Source organism: Anser brachyrhynchus (genome assembly GCF_964034855.1).
Source record: "Anser brachyrhynchus genome assembly, chromosome: 1".
NCBI lineage: Eukaryota > Metazoa > Chordata > Aves > Anseriformes > Anatidae > Anser > Anser brachyrhynchus.
Window position 1 is genome coordinate 110,262,234 of NC_137694.1, and position 24,859 is coordinate 110,287,092.

Below are 24,859 nucleotides of genomic sequence, written 5' to 3' on the forward strand. Positions count from 1 at the left end.
TTCCTTTCCTTTCCTTTCCTTTCCTCGCCTCGCCCCTCCCCTCCCCCCTCCTCTCCCCTCCCCTCCCCTCCCCTCCCCTCCCCTCCCCTCCCTCCCCTCCTCTCCTCTCCTCTCCTCTCCTCTCCTCTCCTCTCCTCTCCTCTCCTCTCCTCTCCTCTCCTCTCCTCTCCTCTCCTCTCCTCTCCTCTCCTCTCCTCTCCTCTCCTCTCCTCTCCTCTCCTCTCCTCTCCTCTCCTCTCCTCTCCTCTCCTCTCCTCTCCTCTCCTCTCCTCTCCTCTCCTCTCCTCTCCTCTTTCTTTCATCTCTTTTCTTATTCCAACTAGAATATTTATAGAAACATATAAGTTACTTTGAAATGATAGTATGACTGTAGGAAAAGTTACCTTGTAGATTAAAATGCCTCCCCTTGGCTGAACTATCAGCTTTGCTTCTGGCTTATGACTGAGAGGGGAAAAGAAAAAAAAAAAAAAAAAAAAGAACAGAAAAAAAAAACACTCTTTATTATTGTGGTGATCTGTGATCTACTGTATACCAAGAAAGTTCAGGTGGATGAGGCTGTTCATAAGTATATTAACCATATGGAGAAAAGGATGTGGTGGTAATGGAGGATTTTAAATGTTTTGACATCTATCAGGAAAAGCAGATAGCACAACAGCCTATGGAACAATTTATCAGAATTAATTATTCACCATTATTGACTGGATAATTGAAAGCCAAACAAAAACTTATAGCAGCATATGCTTAAGGCTACAATAATAAAATCCAAGGCTTACAATCCTGTGCAACAAGCAGAGATCAAGAACAAAAAACTCTGTCGAAGTACTGGAGGTAAGAGAAAGAACAAGGGAAAAGTCCACACATCCATCATTGCATTGGAAAAAAAAAAACAGATAACCCCCCAAAGCCAAAGCACTGATGGCTTCTGCATCAGTCTTGACTGAAAAGGTCAACTGCTGACATACAGCTTACACAGTTAGCATCAGCAACAGCACTGAGTGAGAAAGGAAAAGCTTAGACAGTACACAGACAAGTCAGATATGTGACACAGATGGCTGGGTCTAGAGAAGCGGCTGACAAAGTCTTAGAACCACTGAGGACAACTCAGAAAAGTATGAAAAGTTATGAAGTGAGAATACATAATGCATATTTTTGATTAGGTGAAAAGATGGAAATCATCTTTTGAGGAATAATTTTAATTCCCAGAAATATATTGGAACAAATAATCAGATTTATGTTTGAAAGCATAGAAGAAAATAGCATAGATTTGTTAGAAATGTATCAGGTTAGACAACTGTAAGTGAATTTATACTATTCAGAGAACAGTCATTGGTAGTTCACTATAAAAATGGAGGACATTATCAAAAAGGGTTCTGATGCAATATGTCCTAGATCCATTGGCATTTCCTTTTCCCCTTCTTAATGGTCTGGAATATATATATGTATATACATATATATACATATCACAGAATCACAGAATCATCTAGATTGGAAGAGATCTCCAAGATCACCTAGTCCAACCTCTGACGTAACACTAACAAGTCCTCCACTAAACCATACCACTAAGCTCTACATCTAAATGTCTTTTAAAGACTTCCAGGGATGGTGACTCCATGGTATGTATGTATGTATGTATTTTCAGAAGATCACAAGCTGGGAAATATTTTTATTGTGTTAGAGGACAGGAATGGAGTTCAAAATGACCTTTGTGAATCGAAAAAAATGGTTTGAATACATGAAGAAAACAACTTAAGAGTTCTATAGAAAAGACTTGAAGAGTCCTACTGGATTACAAATTGAAGAAGCACGAAATCTTATATAGTTGCAGAGCTACATACGTAAATATGCAATCTCGTAGCAAGTCATAGTTCTGTTCTACCCAAAAGTGTTAAGGCCTTGCTTGGACTTTCATGTCAAGAAGGACCCATGTGCAGAGAATCTAGAGGCCAACAATGAGGTTCTGCAAAAATATGTATTTATTCACATTAGAGAACATCATTTTGAATAGCTGTAATCATACCATATCAGAGTATTACACTGTCAAGTATTACTAGATGCATCTGGCCAAAATAAGCACTTCATGCTGTAGAAAGAATGGAATGTATCATATATATATATTTCTAAGTGGGAAACAATGTCAATAGCAAATAAACTTCCTTAGTAGCACTTGCTATATCAAGTTGTCCTGGTTCCAGTTAGGACAGAGTTAATTTTTCCTCATAGTAGCTGGTAGGGTGCTATGTTTTGGATTGGGATGAGAGGAGCGCTAATAACATGCTGATGTTTTGGTTGTTGCAGAGCAGTGTTTACACCAGGCCAAGGACTTTTCAGCTTCTCGCTCTGTCCTGCCAGCGAGCAGGCTGGGGGTGCAGCAGGAGCTGGGAGGGGACAGACCCAGGACAGCTGACCCAAACTGGCCAAAGGGGTATTCCATACCATCTGACGTCATGCTAAACAATATATAGGGGTGGCTGGCCGGGGTGGGGGGCCGGCTGCTCGGGGATAGGCTGGGCATCGGTCAGCGGGTGGTGAGAAATTGCATTGTGCATCACTTGTTTCTTACACATTATTATTATTAATACTATTATCATTATCACTATTATTATTATTATTGTTATTATTATATTCCTGTCTTAATAAACTGTCTTTGTCTCAACTCACCGGCTTCACTTTCCCGTTTCTCTCCCCCATCCCAGAGAGGGAGGGGGGAGGGTGAGCGAACGGCTGTGTGGTGTTTAGCTGCCAGCCGGGTTGAACCACAACACAAGTATAATGAATGTTTATAAAATAATGATCTGCTTGGGGTCTCTATTTAAAAAAAAAAAAAAAAAGTAGAACAGAAAAAGCAGCAATATGAATATTTCCTCAGAAGATGTTATGAAAGGCCAATGCCAATATAAAAGTAAGATTTTATATTCTTAGCTCTGAAAGAGATGATGTGCCACCGGTTTCTTTTTCATTAGTTGGCCTAAATTCCTTTCTTAAACACAGCTTTGCTAAAGCATGCTGAAGAGTTACATGCTCAGTTACCAAACTCTCACTCCTCCTTCATCATACTGATGTGAATGGAAAAACAAAAAGGCCTGTCATTATTCTTATGTTACTATATCACAGTGCTGATTATTTTGATAACTAAGACGGTCTCTGAGCTTAACAGAGCTTCACCTATGGCTGAGTATTTGGAAGATTTTCTTCCATGTGTATCATTTCAGGTTTTATAAGATGAAAGTTCACCCCTTACAGGATCTTTTCTCCCTACACATCCATTTACTTTATCATACTTCCAAAGATGTAGTTAGCTTTGAAACCTCTGTTTCTTCTATAAATGCAGTTTAGGCTTGTCTGATGGAAACAGGCTGTGACACTCACAAAAAGTAAGACAGCTTAACATTTGCTTCCACTGAGAAGTATGCTAAGTCTGTGTATTATATATATATATATATATTATGAATAACAAAATGTATAGGGTTTTAGAAAGCAATTTTATTTAACAATAATTCCAGTTGCCAGAAATTTGGGTAGTATTTCTATTATCAGAATGACATGGAAAAGTAAAAATCAAGTTAAATGTATTTTAAGCAATTTTATCATACTTTCAAAGGAGGACAGTCATATCCATCTTGTGACCTATATGAATTATTCATTTGTATAGGATTTTAAAACAGATTTAATATTGAAACACTAATTCCATAAGGATGCGATTCTTCTCCATGTAAAGGGACAGCTCAAGATGTCTGTATCTCTCACATAATGCTTAAACGTTATGCATACGTGCATAAAATATGGTGAATAAGGTGGTGTTCTGCATAAGAATAAATTTCCCTCTAGATGTCCAAAAGGAAATCATTTTAAAGTAACCTCCATTTCTAATCATGAGTCCTTTAAAATAATAATAATAATAATCTTCCTTACTTGGAATATGTTGGACCTACTTCATGAATTTCTCTCAAATACAAAGAGTTTCACTGTAGTTGGAAGAGAAGGGCAAAATTAAAATCATAGATGAATAAATACAAATGTGAAACCAAATCTTATTTCCAGGAAAGTCAATTGATGTTTTGACATTGATTTCAATAACACAGGATAACACTCCTAAAATCGTGAGAAAATCTTAAAACTGCTTAGATTCCAACTAAGATGAAAGCGCTTTTGTACAAAGAGCCAGGAAATAAATAAATAAATAAAAAACTCTCACCTCTGTGTGAACAATGCATATCTTTCATTGTCTTTGTTTTGGGAGGACCGATAAAAAGGTAGTTGAACCCTGCTTCTCTAAATTATCCAGGTAACTCATGGATTTTACATTAAATTTAAGTGAGTAAATATTTATTATGAAAGTTCTACAGGTTCAGGTTATCTGTTCTTAAAATCTTACATTTTTCATGAGGCAATACTGAAGGGTGAAAAAATGCTTGTTTCATTCTAGAGTCCAAGGGAAGATCAGCACAGACAAAAATTAAAATATGTACAAAGGAATATTTTATTTTGCCATAGGTAATGCCATTACAAATCAAGAGATTTCAGAAAATAAGTTCAGGAATCTGTTACAAAAGAATTGGTTAGAAAATAAGGATTCTATTAGCAAGAGTAGAATAGAAAAAGTCAAAATTTTTGACATGGAGTTACAGTTTGGAGTTACCTTTAAACTGATGTATCTCATCTAAGTTGTATGATCCAAAATGTAAGATAACTTGATTTGCCACTTTGCCAACAGCCCTTGCTCCTAATATAAATAAGATTTATTATTCCAGGCAGAGCAATGTTTAAACATAATTCTGATCCTGAAACCTAAGTGAATTCTGTCAGAATTGGCGTATGTCTCTGTGCAGCATTGCATTGTACTTTAGAGACATTTGCAGGGTACACTGTATAAAAAAGCTCATTTTAAGAAAACACTAAATGTTAAGAGTGCGGAGAGGTCCTTTTACACTCTACTAAAATATCCTTATCATTTATATATATATATATACACACACACATATATATATACATATATATATACACATATATACATGTATATATATATATATATATACATATTAGAACACAGTTAAACCTGATTTAGTTCATTGTCAGCCTCCTGACCAGTGGGTAAGGACAGACATATGCCACCTGATAAGGTGTTCACAGTTCCATCTCCTTGGTATACCGAAGATTGAGTGTCATGTGTGTAGTACTTACAAACCTGTAGTGACCAGGCAAAGGTACCAGAAGGGAATAAGATACCCATCAACCACCCTGATGTAACCTGGGGGTCCAGAGTACAAAGTATGGATATTTTTAATTTACTTGCTCTACACAAAAGAAGACAATTTGCAGAATAGCCTTGATATCTTTTATCACAGCTCTGCCAGTGGTGGATTTCCCACATCATACCGATTAAGTAATTTCTGGTAAGAATCAATACGTATGAGGCTACCTTATGCAATGGTCATTCTTCTGAACATGGATTTATGCTCCCAAAATTTGACATAAACATAAACATGTTAGGACATGAGTCAACAACACAGGATCTCTATTTTATCCTTTCAAATCCAAAAATTTTGCTGCTGCTGTTGGTTGTGCAGCATAACAAATGAAAAGCTGGACCATCAGTCCACATTTGCCTGTCAGGCCTAGACCTTTCAGGTGAGCTGGAGGAGCAGTCTTCGGACCATCCTTGCAGAGTGGCTGATGCAGCTACAGGATTAAGCCCATCATTTCCCTTTACAGTATATTTCTTTGCAAAAATGACCAAATTCAGAGGCAGTTTAGGCAGCTGGTATCATGGTGTCACTAAGAAATGAGAAGGAACAGAGTAAGGAGGAAAGGAAAAGAGGGGAAAATTTCAGCAGGAATGGAAATCAAACTTGGAAATCCTAGTGGCAGTAATAGTCATCAGTGTCAGGTGGTGAAAGGACAATCTGGTATTTCCATAGGCAGCCTTCACAGGACCCAGAGTTATGAACAGAGGTCTGTGGGACAACTTTTCTTCAGATAGGTTGAACTTCAAGTATTGAAGGGTATTCCACACAGAGGAGCAGACTATGTTTAGTCAGACATAAAAGTCCCATAATGCTCACAGGCACCCCAGCACAGTCACTTCAGTTTGCTAATCCATGTATACTGTACCAGTTTACAAAATAATGTGGGCATAGCCACAATATCCATCTTGCTCTCTAACTTTGCTCTCACAGCTGCCATTAGCAGATGTTTGGGAAGGAGCTCAATTATAAAGTAACACTTCAGTATACCTTTCCAGCTTCTGTCACTCACTCATTATGTGGCATTTAGATCATTGTTTTTAATAGTTAGTAGTGTATCTTCTGCGAAGTTGCCTTTTGGAATCCAGTTATACTTTTGTCCTCCACTACATGCAGTGGTAGTATAATCTGACTTTATTAAACGACCTCTTCCAATCATTTTGAATAAAATACTCACTATTTTCAATAATAATTTAAAAGTTCGATAAGAAACAAAACCCCTAAATTTAAATTTGAGTTATTTATATAAATAGTCATTTATATATTATGTTTAAATTTATTTTTCATGTGTTTTATATTATGCATAATATATACATATTATATATATATGTATATATATATTTATATTTAATAATTGGAACTTATTTGGATATTAAAACTGTTATATACCAGGAGCTGATAATGAATTTTGCAGTTATTTTTGTCAGGGAAAACAATAAAATACACTGACCTACATTCTTTTTTTTTTTTGTAGGCACAAAAAATGCTGACTTACTAAAAGGCTTTATGCTGCCTCCATAGAACTGTTTAACTTTTATTGATGTACAGTGAAACAGCTATTACCACCTGCATATGTTAGTGCAGTGACAATCATGGCTTTGTAAAGTAACAAGTGGAGATTTTAATTGGCCACTTACCAAAAATAAAATAATAACGATGAAGAAGAGGAAAAAGAAGGTTCCGTGTTTTGCATCAAGCTGGAAAGATTAATTACATAATTTTCTTTCTTCTCATTTTGGATCGGTACTAGAAAAAATATTAGAACTAATAATGAATAAAATGTCTGCTATTTTGTTACATATTGATATAGACAGCATAAATTTCAAAAGGTCTGCTTAACTTATTTTTCCTAGTTCTCATTAAAGTTTCTTATTTAAGCTTTAGTAAGCATCCCTGCTATGATAGGAAAGAGAGAGAGGTGCAATCTGTCTTCAGGTGAAATGGTTAACAAACCTTAAACTGAAACGTGTAACGAACTCATTTGAAAACTATCAGTGTGAAATATTCAAATTTAGCAAATAAATTGAGCCCAATCCTGACAAAATTGCATGTTTTAATTAGCCTTGTCTCTTATCTCTTATACAATCAGGATTTATAACCTGAAAAGAGATCTCAAAACTTTTACTTTTAATGGATTGCTTCTCCATGAGGAAAATTACACATACTCAATTTATTTAAAATTAATTGGAGGGAAAAAAAAGAAGAGGCAGAGGTTGGACTAGAGAGGGAAGAAGAAGTAACTGGCATGTGTTGAAATAAAAAGGCACGCTGATAATAGAAGGAAAAGAAAAAACTACCAGAGCCCCCAAAGCTAAAGGAGGTGTTCACCCATTCCTGCTAATCATTCTAACTAAGAAAGCCTGAGGGAGTAACAAAATGTCCTCTCAAAACACTCTGCTTAAGGAGTCATTTTAATTTTTCAGAGAGAAAATAAATACCCTCTACCTCAGAGCAGAAGAAGAATCTTCTCTTCCCCTTCTGTTTTTTGATGAAAATAAATAAATAAATAACACCTAGCAGATCCACGAGTGGCTTAATTTGAGATGATTCTTTGCCAGACTACCTTTTCATGTTTTCCTTGTCAATTTCTCTCCTTTACACTGTTGCAAATAACGGCACAAGTTTTTAAAAATTGTTTTAACTGGTACTGCTAGTTAAAAATCAGTAATCAGTTCAGATTGATGGAATATAAATGTTGCAGGGTAATATCAAGGGCATCTCAAGAAAATCTTATCTACCTAATTTGTCTTCTCTACGAATAGGGTTTCTTTCTCTTAGATGTGGGCTATAATAACATGCTAGGAAATGTTCTTAAATAGGCAGCGGTCTAAATAAATCACAAGAAATGTTGTTTGCTATGAGCTGTATTAGGGCACACAGCTTGAGTGGTTGGCAAGGTCAAATAAAACTCAGTTAGGGCTTCACTGTATGTATACAGGAAACCTTGTAGTTCTGTATTTTTCTGGTAGTGCCCACTTTATTTTGATCAATACCATGCCCAAATGATATCTGCTGCAGTGTTAAAACATCAGAAAGTTCTTCCCAAGATGAAATCACTACAGTTTTCATCCAAAGGAACTGCTTTAGGTAGTTCTATGTTAGCTATTGTCCAAACACTAGATGAGCTTTTCTGCCTTTTTTGTACTTTATCAAAATAATATTGAGGGCGGATATTTCAGCACTTTGTGCTTGCACAGCTCTAGAAATCAGTAGTATACAGTAATACGTTTTATTTTTTTCTTCCAAATGCTGTTCACAGTTCTTTAGCTGTTTTTTTTTTTTTAACCTAGAATTGTCTTGCAGTACGATCACAGAGACTCATTCTCCTTTTCTCTCCTCTTTTATTATTTTCTCAGTTGTACTGCAAGAACAAAAGAGGAAATAGAATGTGACATATTTCTGATGTGATGAAAGTTTATTCCATCAAAAAATGTCTTCTAAAATACTGTTTTTCACTTAGTGATGTTTTCTCAGAACACTTTTCAAAGAACTTTGGAAGAGTTATCTGAGAATTGAAAAGGCTTCATTGCCCATCTCTGCCACCAGTTTAACAAACTGTAGAAATACCGCCAGTTTCTGAGACAGGTGTTTTTATCTTAGTGTAGGTAGAAAGTGCAATATCTAATGTGCTCATGCTTTTAGTTTGACCATAACAGACCATAACAGTGCCTTGGACACCACTGGCTACTGGGTGCTATGTCATGTGTCTATTATTTATTTAAATATTTTAAATTTATAGTTGAAGAGATAAGAACACAGTGGCATGATGTAACAATACCAATGCTTAAGTGTTTTAAAGATTTTCAATATGATTACACAAAAATCTATTGGCAAGAGTGTTTATGACCAATATTCCATGGAAAATATCCATAGAGTTGGATGTGAAAATTCTGGTTTCAATTCACATTTATTAGCTGTCTCAGAAACAGGAAACATTGGTCATTGGTAATGATTTCAGAGTGACCTGGTCCTGTTATTATTTGCCAAAATAAATTTCCAACTCCAAGTTAGGATTATTTAGCAACAGACTTTTTTTTTTTTCCCCCGTGGCATCTTCCTTATTTCATATAAGCCTGTGCTCATTTTAATGTGAATATATCTTTTAAACTTCTGGGATTTAACTTAGTGCCAGTGCACAGCTATTTATTTCTAATAGAAGTTACAAAATTTCATGTCATGTCTGATGTTTGAGATATCTGATGAAGGTAAGAGTACGTTATGACTCAAAAGACTAAATTAGAATAAAAAGTCTTTCAGCTGTAGGCTGTCTGATCAATTTACACCAAACAAGTACTATTTCCTGCTAGTGGCTAAGCACAGAATAGGTGTGAAAGCAACTAGGAGAGTCAGTCTAAAACTTTTGGTACATAATCTATTTTAAAATGCTATACAGACACAACACTGTGGCCAAAGAGTGAATTAATCTTGCCCTTCACAAGGAAGATTGTTCTGTTAAGTTAAAGCTCAATGATATAACAGTTTGAAGATGCCAAATTATCTCTCTTCTATGTTTACTTAGCTAAATAGTAAGTCACATGGAACTATACTGTAGTGTGACCTCTACACAAGAGAATAAAAAGAAAAAAGTGAGAGCATCGTTCATGTTGTTATTCAGCTATAAAATCCTACATGTAGTGATAAAGATGCTGGCAAGCACTGTACACTTATCTGCTCCCTATAGCAGTGAGATAAAGAAAGGCCAAAAAAATGAAGTAAGGAAGCTCCTACAAGCTAGTCACTCCAAGTAAGCTGCCATAATATGTTTATATGGTTAAGATCTTCAGTGAGTCATGCTTTAGAATATAAACATATATGAGATTTGAAGGTGAAGAGCAGAACAGCAGTAAAGTCAGAAACATTTTTATATCTATATATAAAACTGTATAACATATAGTTCTAAATTATGTTATTTACATATATAACATAGCATAAACATAAAATCTAGTTCTTCAGCCAGAGAATTATAACTAGAGAGACCTGAGGCCAGCAAGTCAGAGATCAGTTTGTTAAATCAAGCTTGAAGTAAAAGGGACTTTCCAATTAGATTTCCTGTTCTTTATTTCCTTAGAGAAAAACCCATTCTAATGAAATATATGACACCCTACTTTCCAAGATCAGCGCATTCATCCAATATTCTAGAAATACATTTCAATTTAGACAGAATTTTAGACTAGCAAGTGTACCAGAATTTCGGAGTGCAAATGTGATACTTCACAATGTATGATTGGCTGTTTGAAAAAGAAATATTGTCTTACAAGACACCACTTGGAAACTGAGCAGGGCAAATCCAATGTACATTTCAGTGGAAAGCAGGGGGAAATAATAATTAGGTATCTTATTCTGAAAGTAAGTTTTAGATATCATAAAATAACAGCTTTTACATACAAATCAGAAATGAGGTAGAGATGGAAAAAAAAATCTGTAGGAAGTTTCACTTCTTTTCTGTGAACCACACTACAAAAAAAAAAAAAAAAAGACTGACATCAACAACAACAAAAAAAACTAACACTAAAACAATCGTCCAAAACCAAACAAAAAATCTGTGCCATTGTGCCCTCTATTATTTCTATGTCATTGTAGCATTGCTTATTTCAACAGAGCTACTTATATTACTTACACAGTGATTTACATTACACTGAGAACATCAGGTCAAATGCACTGCTAGATCTTATATCCTTTTCCTGGTACTTATAGGTTTAACCTACACTGATACTGTGACTTGTAGAAAATTCAAATACAGTATTTTCAAGGTGAATTGAAACACAAAAATAGCTACACTAGGTCAGGCTGAAGGTCTGGCCAGCCCTATACACTGGCGCTGTTAGTCAGGGATTAGAAGTGTATCAGAGTATAGGGAATACACAACAATATTCTGTTTATTCTTCTGAGCTGCTAGCAATTTCAGCATAGGCACTTCCTGTACAACAAGATATACCCATATCTCTGTGTTTAACAGTCTTTAATAAGCCTTTCTTATAGAATTGCCCTCACTACTTCAATAAACAATTCATATTTCTGGCATCTACTATACTCTGTGCCAGTAAGTTCCATATTTACAATTAAACAACATTAAAGTACTATGTGAAAAAGTATGGCTTTTTATTTTGATGTCATCTGTTTTTTGTGTTAAGACAAAAGAATAACTGTCACAATTTTTCATTGCACGTTTTACATCTAATGACTATCAATATCGTATAAACTGGACAAATAGGTGATTACAAGTATTCTGTGACAAATCTGTCCATAATACATAATGCATGACAAAATACTGAATTTGCCTCAAATTCGTTCAAACAATAAATCATGTTAGCCTACTGGCACATAGGATTGTTTCACCCAGAATGCACATTTTAAAATTAATATATATATATGTATGTATATTATAAATATATACATTATACTATATGTAGTTGAGATAATCTAGAAGTTAATAACATAAACAGAAGACTAGCTTGATATACATGCTTTAACCCATTTCTGATTTTATAATAATAAAAGAGAAAATGAAAAACACTTCTACTTTTCACTTCCATTCAGTTTATTAATATTGAATGACATCTGCAAGCCATCACAGATTTCACTCCTTCCAGTGATACCTGATGGATTCAGCTATAATTTAAAGAAGATCTCTGAGACTGAAGGAGACTGAAAACAGGTATATAAGTACTATTGAGATTTCATGCTTTATAGAGAATTTCAGTGCACACCCTAGCTTGGCTTCCCTGCCCTACATCACCTCTAGGAAAAAATGGGGAACATTGATGTGTCTAGTCATGAAAATCTTCTCTGCTGCTCTGTTTATATGTACTCCTCAGCTGCAGACACCCCCTTTTGTGGAAAAATATTTCCACACCTTCACCCTGTATTGCACAGAACTCACATATTTCTTCAACTTGCTCTATAAAAATTTAAATCTTTCACTGAAATTGTGGGAGTGAATCTGATGGAGCTGTCCAGTCTTCTAGAGACAGGTTACTGTTGTCTCCCTATGCCAGGCTATGAAAAATGATTTGACATCTCAGCAAGGAGTTCGTCATTGTCTCACAGTGAAAGACTGATATGAAAGGTTCATGCATTCTCCCTCACCAACATTAAGTGGTGATGGTCTACTTTTCTGTCTTATGATATCTCACCTTTCTGAGGCATATTCAGTCAGTGTAACAACTGTGAAAGATTTGTCTCAATTTTTTAGCTAGTGATCGAAGTTTTGTGTGCTAGGTTTTTCATGTGCACGAAATAGGAGTTTCTTCATCCCCCCCCCCACTTTGTCTCTTACTCTGTCACACACACATTAGACAGAAAATAACAGTCTGTTAAACAAATAATAATGATATGCATATTCAGGAATTCTTGTCCTTCAATCTGCCATCTTAACATAAATACATTAAACACATAAATGAATTAATATACCTATAGTTTTATCAACTCATTACATAAAATATAGAAGGGAATTATCTGGAAGAACGTGTGAATAGCATGCCAAGAATCCATGATATAATTAAAACCAAATGACTACAAATTAAATTGATGTCTCCCTATGAAGACATTTACCAGAGAATGTTACCTCAGCAGAATGCATTAGTTATATATACGAGTGTTAAATTAGTGTTAAATATACAATTTTCTAAACATTTTGATGTTTTGATGTTCTTTAAAATCTGTCTTCTGCTTATTATTGCCTAAAGAAAATTTGAAGGCAAAGGAGTACTGTAGTGACAGTGATGGGTAGAGTTTTGAGGATACTGTGAAAAGAAATAGTGCAAGAAAAGTTTTGTTGCATTCTCTTAGATTAAGCCATCTTTTCATCTGCCAAAAGCAGCACTCCTTTAAAAAAAAGTATTGTTTGTATCTTTGCTGAGCCATGCAGAAATAATAAATATGTGAATTGCTAAACTTGAATTAACAAAACCTCTTTCTATTTCCTCCAGTATTTATGGGTTTCTTTTGTTTGTTTGCTTTGTTTGTAATGGATTTTAATGTTTAGAATTACTCTAGTGACAAAACTAGTGTCATTTTTTTTTTTTTCATTTAGGTGACTTTGGTCAAGTTTAAATCCTTGAATATAATATGATAAATGCAAATTGGTATTTCATGAGACGATCAATAAAATTCTTCTCTTATTGTCAAATAAAGGTATGGCAAGCTTTGTGATATCAACATGGATCTGTCATTTTATAGCAGTATTGGATGTGACAGCAGATATAAAAGACAGAACTTTCTCTATTTCCAAAGTATGTCTAAAAAACACCAGAACAGGAAAAGATTTTTAGATAGAATGAAGACATTTCCACAGAACTACACCATTCTCAGTGATTTCTGAAGCAGGAATGGTTTCACAGTACCCTAGTCTTTTAAATAACCCCAGAGGGGACTGAGTTTGCATATGCAAAATATAATGTTGCACAGTATTACTATTATTTTCTATCAAATTTAATGCTTTGGTTTTGCTATGGCAAAACATCTTTTGTGCCATTAAATAGATCAGCATCTGCCCCTCTGCTCCACTTCGTGAGGAAGTTGTAGACCATGATGAGGTCTCCCCTCAGCCTCCCCTTTTCCAGACTGAACAGACCAAGAGACCTCAGCCACTCCTTGTACGTCTTCCCCTCTAGGCCCTTCACCATCTTTGTAGCACTTCTCTGGACACTCTCCAATAGTTTCACATCCTTTTTGTACTGTGGTGCCCAACACTGCACACAGTGCTCAAGGTGAGGCTGCACCAGCAGAATAGAGCGAGACAATCACTTGTCTCTACCGACTAGCAATGCTGTGCTTGATGCACCCCAGGATACGGTTGTCCCTCCTAGCTGCCAGGGCACACTGCCGAATATAATCATCTTGTTTTGTTTTAGCATAAAACCTCACTGATACTTCCAAGAGTACTGCTTTTAAGCAAAAATTTATGAATCAGACTTCCCTTACTTGATCAAGCAATCTAAATTTTAAGAACATTATATTAGCATATTTAAAATTCATAACAATAGAAACCAGTATCAGGCCATCTCTGCCATTTCCACACTGTCTCTCCAAGTAAAAATATTTAGGAGGTACTTCATGCATACTTTAGCTTTTATTTACTCTTTATTCTGTTGTTGATACTAGTCTGCTAGAGCTATTCATAGGAATCAAGATAGTGCCAAAACACTTTGGTAATGATGCAAAGGTCTTTTTTTAGATCCTGAATTTCATCTCTACTATTTACCACTTCAAAGTTTCTTAGAATGCATGTACTTTCATTTTGTTTCCTTTTCCATATGTAAACTTATAAAAATAAATAAAATAAATGCTATTAGTTTGTCAGTTCAAGATAATGAATAATATTATATATTTGATTATAATATTATTTCCCCTGTACTCGGCTCTGGTGAGGCCGCACCTCGAGTACTGTGTTCAGTTTTGGGCCCCTCGCTACAGGAAGGACATGGAGGTGCTTGAGAGAGTCCAGAGAAGGGCGACCAAGCTGGTGAGGGGTCTGGAAAACAAGTCTTACGAGGAGCGGCTGAGGGAGCTGGGCTTGTTCAGCCTGGAGAAGAGGAGGCTCAGGGGCGACCTTATCGCTCTCTACAGTTACCTTAAAGGAGGCTGTAAAGAGGTGGGGGTTGGTCTGTTCTCCTACGTGCCTGGTGACAGGACGAGGGGGAATGGGCGAAAGTTGCGACAGGGGAGTTTTAGGTTGGATGTTAGGAAGTACTTCTTTACCAAAAGGGTTATTAAGCATTGGAACGGGCTGCCCAGGGAGGTGGTGGAGTCACCATCCCTGGAGGTCTTTAAAAGACGTTTAGATGTAGAGCTTAGCGATATGGTTTAGTGGAGTACTTAGTGTTAGGTCGGAGGTTGGACTCGATGATCTTGAGGTCTCTTCCAACCTAGAAATCTGTGATACTGTGATACTGTGATTATAGTCAAGATAATAATAAATACCATGAGTATAACTTTGAAATGTTGATATATTTCTAGCAATATGAATTGCATATATTTAATCACTGTGTTTCAAAATAAAACTGTATTTTCCCTATTTTCTAGAAACCAACATGCATGTAAACTACAATCTTACCAAAGGGTGTTAAATGAGCACATATGTAAAGTCTATTTAAAGATATCTTTACACTTTTGTGCCAGTGTAAGGAAGCACTTGAAGTATAATTTTATATATCGTTTCACAAAGAGCTTAATGAAATTCCACTAAGTCAAGGAAGCTTTCTATCGGATTTTATATGTTTTAGACCATGTCTATACCTGATGAATTTAATCTTCAGACTAATTGAAGAAGCAAACAATATATTTCAGTTTATTCTTGTTAATGTATCCTTTTATAGATAACAAGAGAAAAATAAATAAGAGTTCCAAACGAAGGCCCTCAACCCATGAAGTCAAAAATCCTGTACAGGTGCAATTGCTGTACATGGGCAAAGCATTATTTACAGGTGCATTCTGATGAGAAAACAATTATGGATAAAAAACATAGGCATGGAAGAGGAAAAGGAAGAGGAAAAGGAAAAGGAAGAGGAAAAAAGAAGCACAGCAAAAAGAAAACAATCTTTTATTATAAAATATTATGTCTGCACTGCCTTTTATCAATCCTGAGTTCAAATTTTTTGACCATGACACAACCAGATTGTAAGTGCAGCCTGCAGTAGGTATGCCTCTTTTGCTTAGGTCAGGGAGTAGCAAAACAACATCCAGAGACAAGTCTGGAAACAAGGCTATAGCATAGGAGTTATTACCAAAGACACATTTGGAGGCAAAGTCATCCAGAGGCAAGGTTCATCCAGGTTTATCCAGGAAGCAATACCAGTGACAGGGATGCAGATAAGCATACCCACAAGGAAGCTCTCGAAAGGGCTGAGCACCCATGCCTGAGCTGAAATGCAGCCTGGGCAAAGGCACTGAATGAGGCTGGTCAGGGTAATTAACACCTGTTGGAGCCCTCAGGGCCCTGACAGCTTAAGACAGCTGTGTGTAAAAGAGGCAGCCAAATCTTGGGAGTATACCTATATTATAACATTACCTCAAACCTCTAATTAACGGTGATTTAGTTGTGGTCATGCACTCAAAATAAAGATAATAACCACTGGCCCAAGGGTGTTTATATGATGGTGGTTGCATGGAGCTAAACTGAATATTTTTTTAATTTCTATTAATACTTCTTCATGTTACATTTCACTAAGGACTTACTTCAAAACCCATTTTCATAGAATTATTAAATTATTCAGGTCTGAAAAGACCTCTAAGATCATCTAGTCCAACTTTTAACCTAGTACTGACAAATCCACCACTAAACCATGCTACTAAGTTCTTGAACGTCTACACGTTTCTCCTCCAGGGATGGTGACTCAACTGTTTTCCTGGACAGCCTATTCAAATGCCACACAACTCTTTCAGTAAAGAAATTTCTCCTAACATCCGACCTAAACCTCCCCTGGTGCAAGTTGAGGCCATTTCTCCTTGTCTTATCACTTGGTGCTTGGGAGAAGAGCCCGATCCCCACCTCCTTAAGATAATTGTACAGTACAAGATCTCTCCTGAGCCTTCTTTTCTCCAAGCTAAACAACCCCAGCTCCCTCAGCTGCTCCTCATAAGACTTCTTCTCTAGACCCTTCACTAGCTTCATTGCCCTTCTTTGGACACACTCCAGCATCTTAATGCCTTTCTTGTAGTGAGGGGCCCAAAACTGAATGCAGTATTCGAGCTGCAGCCTCACCAGAGCCAAGTACAGAGAGACACTTCCCTAGTCCTGCTAGCCGCACTATTTCTGAGAGAAGCCTTGGCCACTTGAGCACACTGGTGGCTCACATTCGGCTGGCTATTGACCAATACCTCCACGTCCCTTTCCACCAGGCAGCTTTCCAGCCACTCTTCCCCCAGCCTGGAGCGTTGCATGGAGTTGTTGTGCCCCAAGTGCAGGATGCAGCTGTTAGCCTTGTTGAACTTCATAGAGTTGGCCTCAGCCCATTGGTCCAGCCTATCCAGATCGCTCTGCAGAGCCTTCCTACCCTGTACTGAGGGTGCTCTCAATCCCCTTGTCCAGATCATTGATAAAGATATTGAAGAGAGCTGGCCGCAGTGCTGAGCCCTGGGGGACACCACTAGTGACAGGCCTCCAGATGGATTTAACTCCATTCACCACAACTCTTTGGGCCTGGCCACCCAGACAGTTTTTAATCCAATGAAGTGTATACCCATCCAAGCCTTGAGCAGCCAGTTTCTCCAAGAGAATGCTGTGGGAAAGAGTATCAAAAGCCTTACTGAAGTCTGGGTAGACCACATCCACAGTCTTTCCCTCATCCACTGAGCATGTTACCTTGTAGAAGAAGATCAGGGTCCTCAAGCAAGACCTGCCTTTGATAAACCCATGCTGAATGGGCCTGACCACTTGGTTGTCCTTTAAGTGCTGTTTGGTGGCACTCAAGATTGTCTGCTACATGAGCTTCACTGGCAACAAGGTCAGACTGACAGGCCTGTAGTTTTCCAGATCCTCCTTCCAGCCCTGCTTGTAGATGGGCATCACGTTTGCTAGCCACCAGTCAACTAGGACCTCTCCTGATAGCCAGGACTGCTGATAAATGATGGAAAGTATCTTGACAAGCAATTCCACCAGCTCGCTCAGTACCCGCAGGTGGATCCCATCTGGCCCAATAATCTTGCATAAATCTGAGTGGAGTAGCAGTTGCTAACCATTTCCTCATGGATTTTTTTAACCTTTACATTTTCATTGTACAGTGCAGGAGTGGGGGTGCTAAAATAGTGATTTACAGAATGAAATCTGGATGCAATCCAGATGTATAGAATAATCAAATGGTCTAGATGGGTTGATCTCCTCCTTTCAGAAAAGGACTAATTTGTAGACAAAAACATGTGAATCAATATTTCTTTCTATTATAAACCTCCACTGCAGTGGCTGGCATATTTTAAACTAGTGTACTACTTTGACTTCAGTGCAGCTATGTCAACACAGACCATCTGGATAGCTTACACAATACATTAATCATATCACATAAACATCATCTTTCATTTTAAAATATTGAATTTCTTAAACTAATGTTTAAGACAAGGTGAAACACTTGAGCTGTATAAAAATTAGTCTTAGCAAAAATAGTTACTGAAAGGTTAAATATCCTGCTCCAAATATTATGTTTATGAAATATTCCCCTTTTTCTGCTGTATTCCCTGCATGAAAATCCTTTAGACAGTAGCCAAGAAACAGTAGAAATACAAAGCATGAAGTGTATTACTCTCTCAACAAACTTGTAGAAGTATTTGAATTGTTAAACAGATTTTTCCCAGCATTAGTATTCGACCATTTTCTGAGAACAGACTATTCTCCAGTGGGAGATAATAAGCCTTTTTACTTTCATATTACCATGAATTATTAGAATGCTGTGGAATATTTTTTGCTATTCTGAATAGAGTAATGCTGTAGAATTGATGACCTGTAACTACAAACTGATTTCCTAAGAGTAAGGTTTGCTTTGCATTGTTTGAACAAAAGAATCTTTCTTGAAAAAGAGCAGCACTTTTTTTTTTTTCCTCTTTATGTAAAGAAAATATTTAAATTCAATGGCTGTGGGTAAAGTGAGGAATCAGAAAACCCAAATTACATATTTGACACTAGCTACTTAGCTTTGGAAGAAGAGCTTGTTAACATGTAAATAAGCATTTGCTGTGGTTCAGTGGTATTGCTGGCTATTGAGGAGAGCTACTGGTAAAAGTTTTCAATACTTCTTTATTCTGTTGAAAAACTAGTCACATCGTGATCTCATGAAAGTAAAGGTGGCAGTACTGAACCTACAAGCTACATGACATCTTTAGGAGAAACTTCCTAGTGGTAACAGTCCTTTGATCATTACTTTTTCTGTGTACTACTGCAAGGTCTACAGAAACATGATAAACAAATTCCATTTACAGCATAAAGATTACCCAAATCTCCTGTCTGCTCAAACTAGAATTGATTAACTTTTAAAAATCAAAACTAATCCATATGGAACTTGTCTCATATAAAATATGTTTCAATTTGTTTCCATTTCACTTCGCTCAAAACAAATCTCCCTTGATGATCAAATTTACTTTTAACATGAACATTGAATTCTTTTCAAATGTACAGACACATTAGAAAATTCATCCACAAAGCCATCATTGGTGTCTTACTTGATGATAAATCTCATCCAAAGACGCGTGTGCCCAGACAGGTACTAATCATATTCAATCTGACAGAATTTATATCTAATGCTGTCTTCAATTTACATCCCAGTGTTACTTTCTCAGCAAAAATTCTCCATTGTTCAGATCAAACTCAGATATTTGATGTCTAATATTGATGGCAGGGAACAGTTGAACCAGATGATCTTGAAGGTCTTTTCCAGTCTTAATGATTCTATGATTTTCTGAGCACCAGTAATGGGTCCATATATAACAGACCCCTTCATCCATGCTCTAAGGAGTAGCACCTGCACCACAGAGTACCTTACCATTATCTATACTGTGATATAAATTCATCAGTAAGAAACATACTTTATGTTTTAAGAGAAAATATACAAAATTAATTAGAAAAAAAAAAAAAAAAAAAAAAGAGAGAGACCTATTCATGTACTGGGTGTAGCTGTTGAAGTGCTGGTAGCAGGGCTGCAGAAGTGGCTTTTGTGAGGCAAGACCAGGGCTGCCCCATGCCAGACACAGCTGGTTCCAACTGGCTCCAACAACCCCACCTCAGGGCATGGCTGGGCCCCACACTCACCCTGAGGGAAGACATCTTTAAGAAAGGGCAAAAAACATTGTGCATCTGTTGAGGGAGAGGAATGAGAACAAATGTGAGAATAACAAGCCTGCAGACCCCAAAGTGAGAAAACGAAGCAGGAATCTCCAAGTGCTACAGGAGAATTCCTTTGTGCCCATGGAGAGAGGTCATGGTGGAGCAGGTCCCTACCTGCAGCTCGTGGAGAGGACCACAGTGGAGCTGATACCCACACTGCAGCCCATGGGGAATGCCATGTCACAGCAGGTAGATATACCCTGAAGGAAACTGAGGCATGGGGAGAACCCATGCTGAAGCAGGTTCATGACAGGAACTGTGGGGAGAAATCCATGCAAGAGCAGGTATTCTTGCAGGAACTGTGGCCCATGGAGCACTTGTGCTGAAGCAATCTTGTCCTGAGGGACTGTAGCCCATGCAGAAGACCCATATTGGAGCTGTGGAAAAATGTGAGGAGGAAAGCTCAGCAGAGATGAACTGTTATGGACTGATCGCAGCTGTTCATTTCCTATTCTCCGTGTGCCACTTGAGGGGTAGGAGTAAGAGGAGCTGGGGATGAAGGTGCGAAGTTCAGCCTGGGAAAAAGTATGGGGGAGAGACATTGTTAGTTTTTGTTTGTTTCTCATAATCCAATTCTATTTTTAATTGGCTATACATTAGATTATTTTTTTTCCCAAGACAAGTCTGTTTTGCCTGTGACAGCAGTTAGTGAGTAATCTGCCTGCATTTCTTTTGACCCAGGAGGTTTTTCATCTTATTTTCTCCCCTGTCCTATTGAGGAGAGGGAGTGAGAGGGCAGGTGGATGGGTGTCAGGAAGCTGGCCAAGGTCAATCCACCACAATTTATTAACAGCAGTACTTACAAAGATCTTTTTCCTTAATAACTCTTGACTTCAATTAGGTTTTTCTAAGTAGACACAAGTTCATGCCAAGCTTTCTGTGGATTGGAATTTGTCTATGTTTGGATTCAAAAAGTATATTTTATAAGCTGCAAAATGACTAAGGACCCCAAGTTCTCTTTTTAGAAAGGATTTATGAACTTTTTCCTCCATGGACATAATTTCAATTTAGAATCATAACACTTCAGATTAGTAAGTGCTCAGCTTTGCTATTTTCTTAGCTTCTCCTGATTTGCTATTGATAACAAAATGATATCAGAGTCATGAAAATTTTAATACAGAATACATTCCAAACTTTTTACGTGAAACATTTGATTCTTTTCTTACAGTGGCTGAAAACAGGGTCATTTCTTGTGAATGGACTAGAAAACAAGATTTATGAGGAGCAACTGAGTAAATTGGAGCTGTTTAGTCTGGAGAAAAAGAGGCTGAAGGGAGACCTCATCTCTCTCTTCAATTTCCTAAACAGTTGCAGTGAGGTGGATGTTGGTCTCTGTTCTCAGGTGACAAATGATAGGACGCAAGGAAATGGTCTCAAGTTACACTATGAGATATTTAGATTGGATATTAGAAAGAATTTCTTCATGGAGAGGATGGTCAAGAATTGGAACAGACTGCCCAGGTAGGGGGTAGACTTCCCATCCCTGGAGGTATTTAGGAGATGTGTGGACTTGGCACTAAAGGACATGGTCTAGTAATGAGGCTTGCTAGGTAGGGGTTGGTGGTTGGACTTTATGATCTTTGAAAGCCTTTGATTCTATGAACATTTTTCAACTAGTGACTCATTTCAAGAGTGCCTGAGGAGATGGAAACTTCCAAGCCTGGGAACCTGTACAGTTCTGTACTGTTTACGTCTGCGTTCTTTCCACGACATCATTACATGTAAAACCAAATAACTCCCCCAAAAATGCTTTCAGATTTTTTTTTTTGTCTGAACACACACAAAAATGGTATTTATTTACCCATTGTTAAAAGTAGCAGACTTCACTTTATTCATTCAAGAAAACTGTCTTTCCAAGAAGGTGCAATTAAAAAGGGAAAAAATCCAGAACACTAGAAGCACACAAAAATCAAATTGTAATCAGAACCCCAGATATATTTTAAAAATTGAAGTGTACAGATAAAAAGACAGAAACAGTTTTCACTTTGCCCTCTATTGCAATAAGATCCTATTCGCTCATTTTATTTCTGTATTATCCTAGTCACACAGTATAAATTGCTAATGCACACCTCTTTACTGACAAGAACTAACACTGTAATATGTAAAACTTATTTGTAAGCTTCAGATAATGCCTGTACTTCCACAATTTTCTCAATTTGGGCTATCTTCTACAGAGAAACTATTTTACTATTCTAAACAAATATTATTTTAGTAAAATAATAATAGCTATATATTTGCCATACAAGTCTTTATAGGTGAGTATTCTCTCTCTTTCTCTCTCTCTCTCTCCCTCTCTCTCTCTCTCTCTCTCTCTCTGTCTCTTTTTTTTTCTGAATTGTTCTAGAACAAACACTACAAGGCAGAATAACTATACAAAACTAAGCAGATACAGGACTGGAGAGGTCTCCAGGTCTCTGTGTATATTGTGTTATACGATGGCTTATTATACAAGTGTTATGGGCTCCATTCTGAAAATAATTTTGAATTGTTATTCTTCTCCATGCTCTTCTGATTTGATTAAACCTGCAGAAACATGCTGCTTTATTTTCTAGGGGATTCCTTCTAATGTCCGAACCGAACTAATTTATGAACAGTTTCTATTCACTTGTTCTTATGCCAATATGACTTTGCTCTTCCTTCCTGGGGTCTGTATCACATTCTTACCATGCCCCATTGCACTTTTACTCAATAACCAAGTCCTTCTCCATCATACTGAACTAATTAAAGCATGCCCACCTACTTTTATTATGTATACTCTTCCTTCTCTTGATCATCTTATAATAATTTTCTTATTTCTGTAAAGTTTACTCATTCTTGAAGATGGCCAATCAAAACTTTCTTCAGTGTTCAAAATTAGGTAAATCAATGCTTAATACAGGAGAATTAATCATTTCCTATCTCTGCTGAGTATACCTCAAATGATATAACTCATGGCCACATGTGCTTTTATTATTGACGTGGATTATTATTTTTCTGCAAGAAAAGGGCTATAGCTTCCATTGCTGTTTTCTGTAAAGAATCTGCACTTTGTAAAAAGTCCAGTGCTTTATAATTCATTAAGAGCAAAAAGCCTGATCCTTAGGAGGAAATTTTTTGATTTGAAGAATTTGATTTGAAATCTAAATTTCAAAGCTCCAGCATTAAAAAAAGGGCTTCAGCATCTAAAATACTGAGCATCCAAAGAATCTCTATTGTAAACTATATGATCTGAAGAAGTTTAAATCACATTTAAAATTTATTTTTTTTTAATCTTAATTTCACTTTCCGTTTATCTGTCACTGGCATAGATCTGAGTTTTTGATTACCTCTGAGTCAGTACAATTAAAAAAAAAATGGGACTAACCTCTGACATTTGATTTCACCAGTATTTGCTACCTCCATCATACGCAAGATTGTGAGACTATTAATGGCTTTCCTGGAAAACTCAACTATCAAAATACAGCATGAATCCTATAAGACAAGCAGTTCTGGATAATAAATAAAATACCTCAAAAACATCATGGATTGCTTTCTCAGTATTTCAGCAGTAGCAAAACACTATAATTTCCTGACTTGCTGAGTTTTTTACATCCTATAGGCACACTGTGATGTCACTGGACTAGTACAAAAATAAATAAATCAATAAATAAAATCGTGTCTCTGTTGCTTGCTTTCTTCCAAAAAGTTTTAGGACAGTCAGTATTACTGGACACATTTACCTCCAGATTACTCAATCTAACCATGTACTTTACGATTTTTTCCTTTAATGAAGTAAAATGTTATAGGCAAGATATTGGCACTTCTTGCCATACAATGGCATCAAGGAAGATTTATTTTACAAATTTCCGGAGGGAAGTCTAATTTTAATTAATTAGTAAATGATATTTTCCAAGTCAGTTTATTTGCAGCCAAAAGGTGAGAGGATATTACTATGGAATGTGAGAGCATTAAACATTCATTCATTTACTGTGACATAAAAGCCTAGTGATATGGGAAATATTACTATTACTTTACAGTAGGGAAGAAAGCACCATTCTCCTTGTCCAGCCAAATATATGAAATACTTCAAGGAGACGTCTCAGTTCACTTGGGGTTACCCACCTATTAAAAGTCACATACATTAAAGAATTTTACTTGAATGTGGTCCAAATTAAAAGGATTTACTCATATAACATTCAGGCTGCGATGCACTTATTCTGACTTAATTGTTCAGATGAGTTTTCTTTGGTCCAAGAGGGAAAGGTATTGCAAGAAGTGCTTAAAAGATAGAGTTCTAGCTGCATGATTCTACACAAAAAATAGAAGCTTAAGAAATATATGGGAGGAATAATCCCCAATCTAGATACTGACAGTGAGAGAAACAGAAACTTACTACAAACTGTACAAGGGTACTAACTTGCTACAAAAATTACAGTAGATCATGTTATTAGAGGTGATGCATATTAAAGCAATCTTAGTTATATACTGTATTATATAGATTTATATTATATAACATATATAACATACTGTATTATTAATATCAGCAATTATATCAGCAACTAACTCAGATGCCCTCTGGACTGATAATACTAGACTTAAAGAGGAAAATACCAGCATTATTTCCCTATAAAATAAACAAATAAATAAATAAATAAAAATTATTTTAGCTGTTCAAGGAAACATCTAGAGAATTATGAACAACCAAGTCAGATGCCATTACCAGGAAATTAGTGGCAGTTGCTACAAACAGTTGAAACTACAATCACCTGGACAAGTATGAATTGGGAAAAGTAAAATTCAGCTTTGCAAATCCATGGAAGCGTGCTCTTTGAAGTCATGTGCCAGAAGGGTGTGA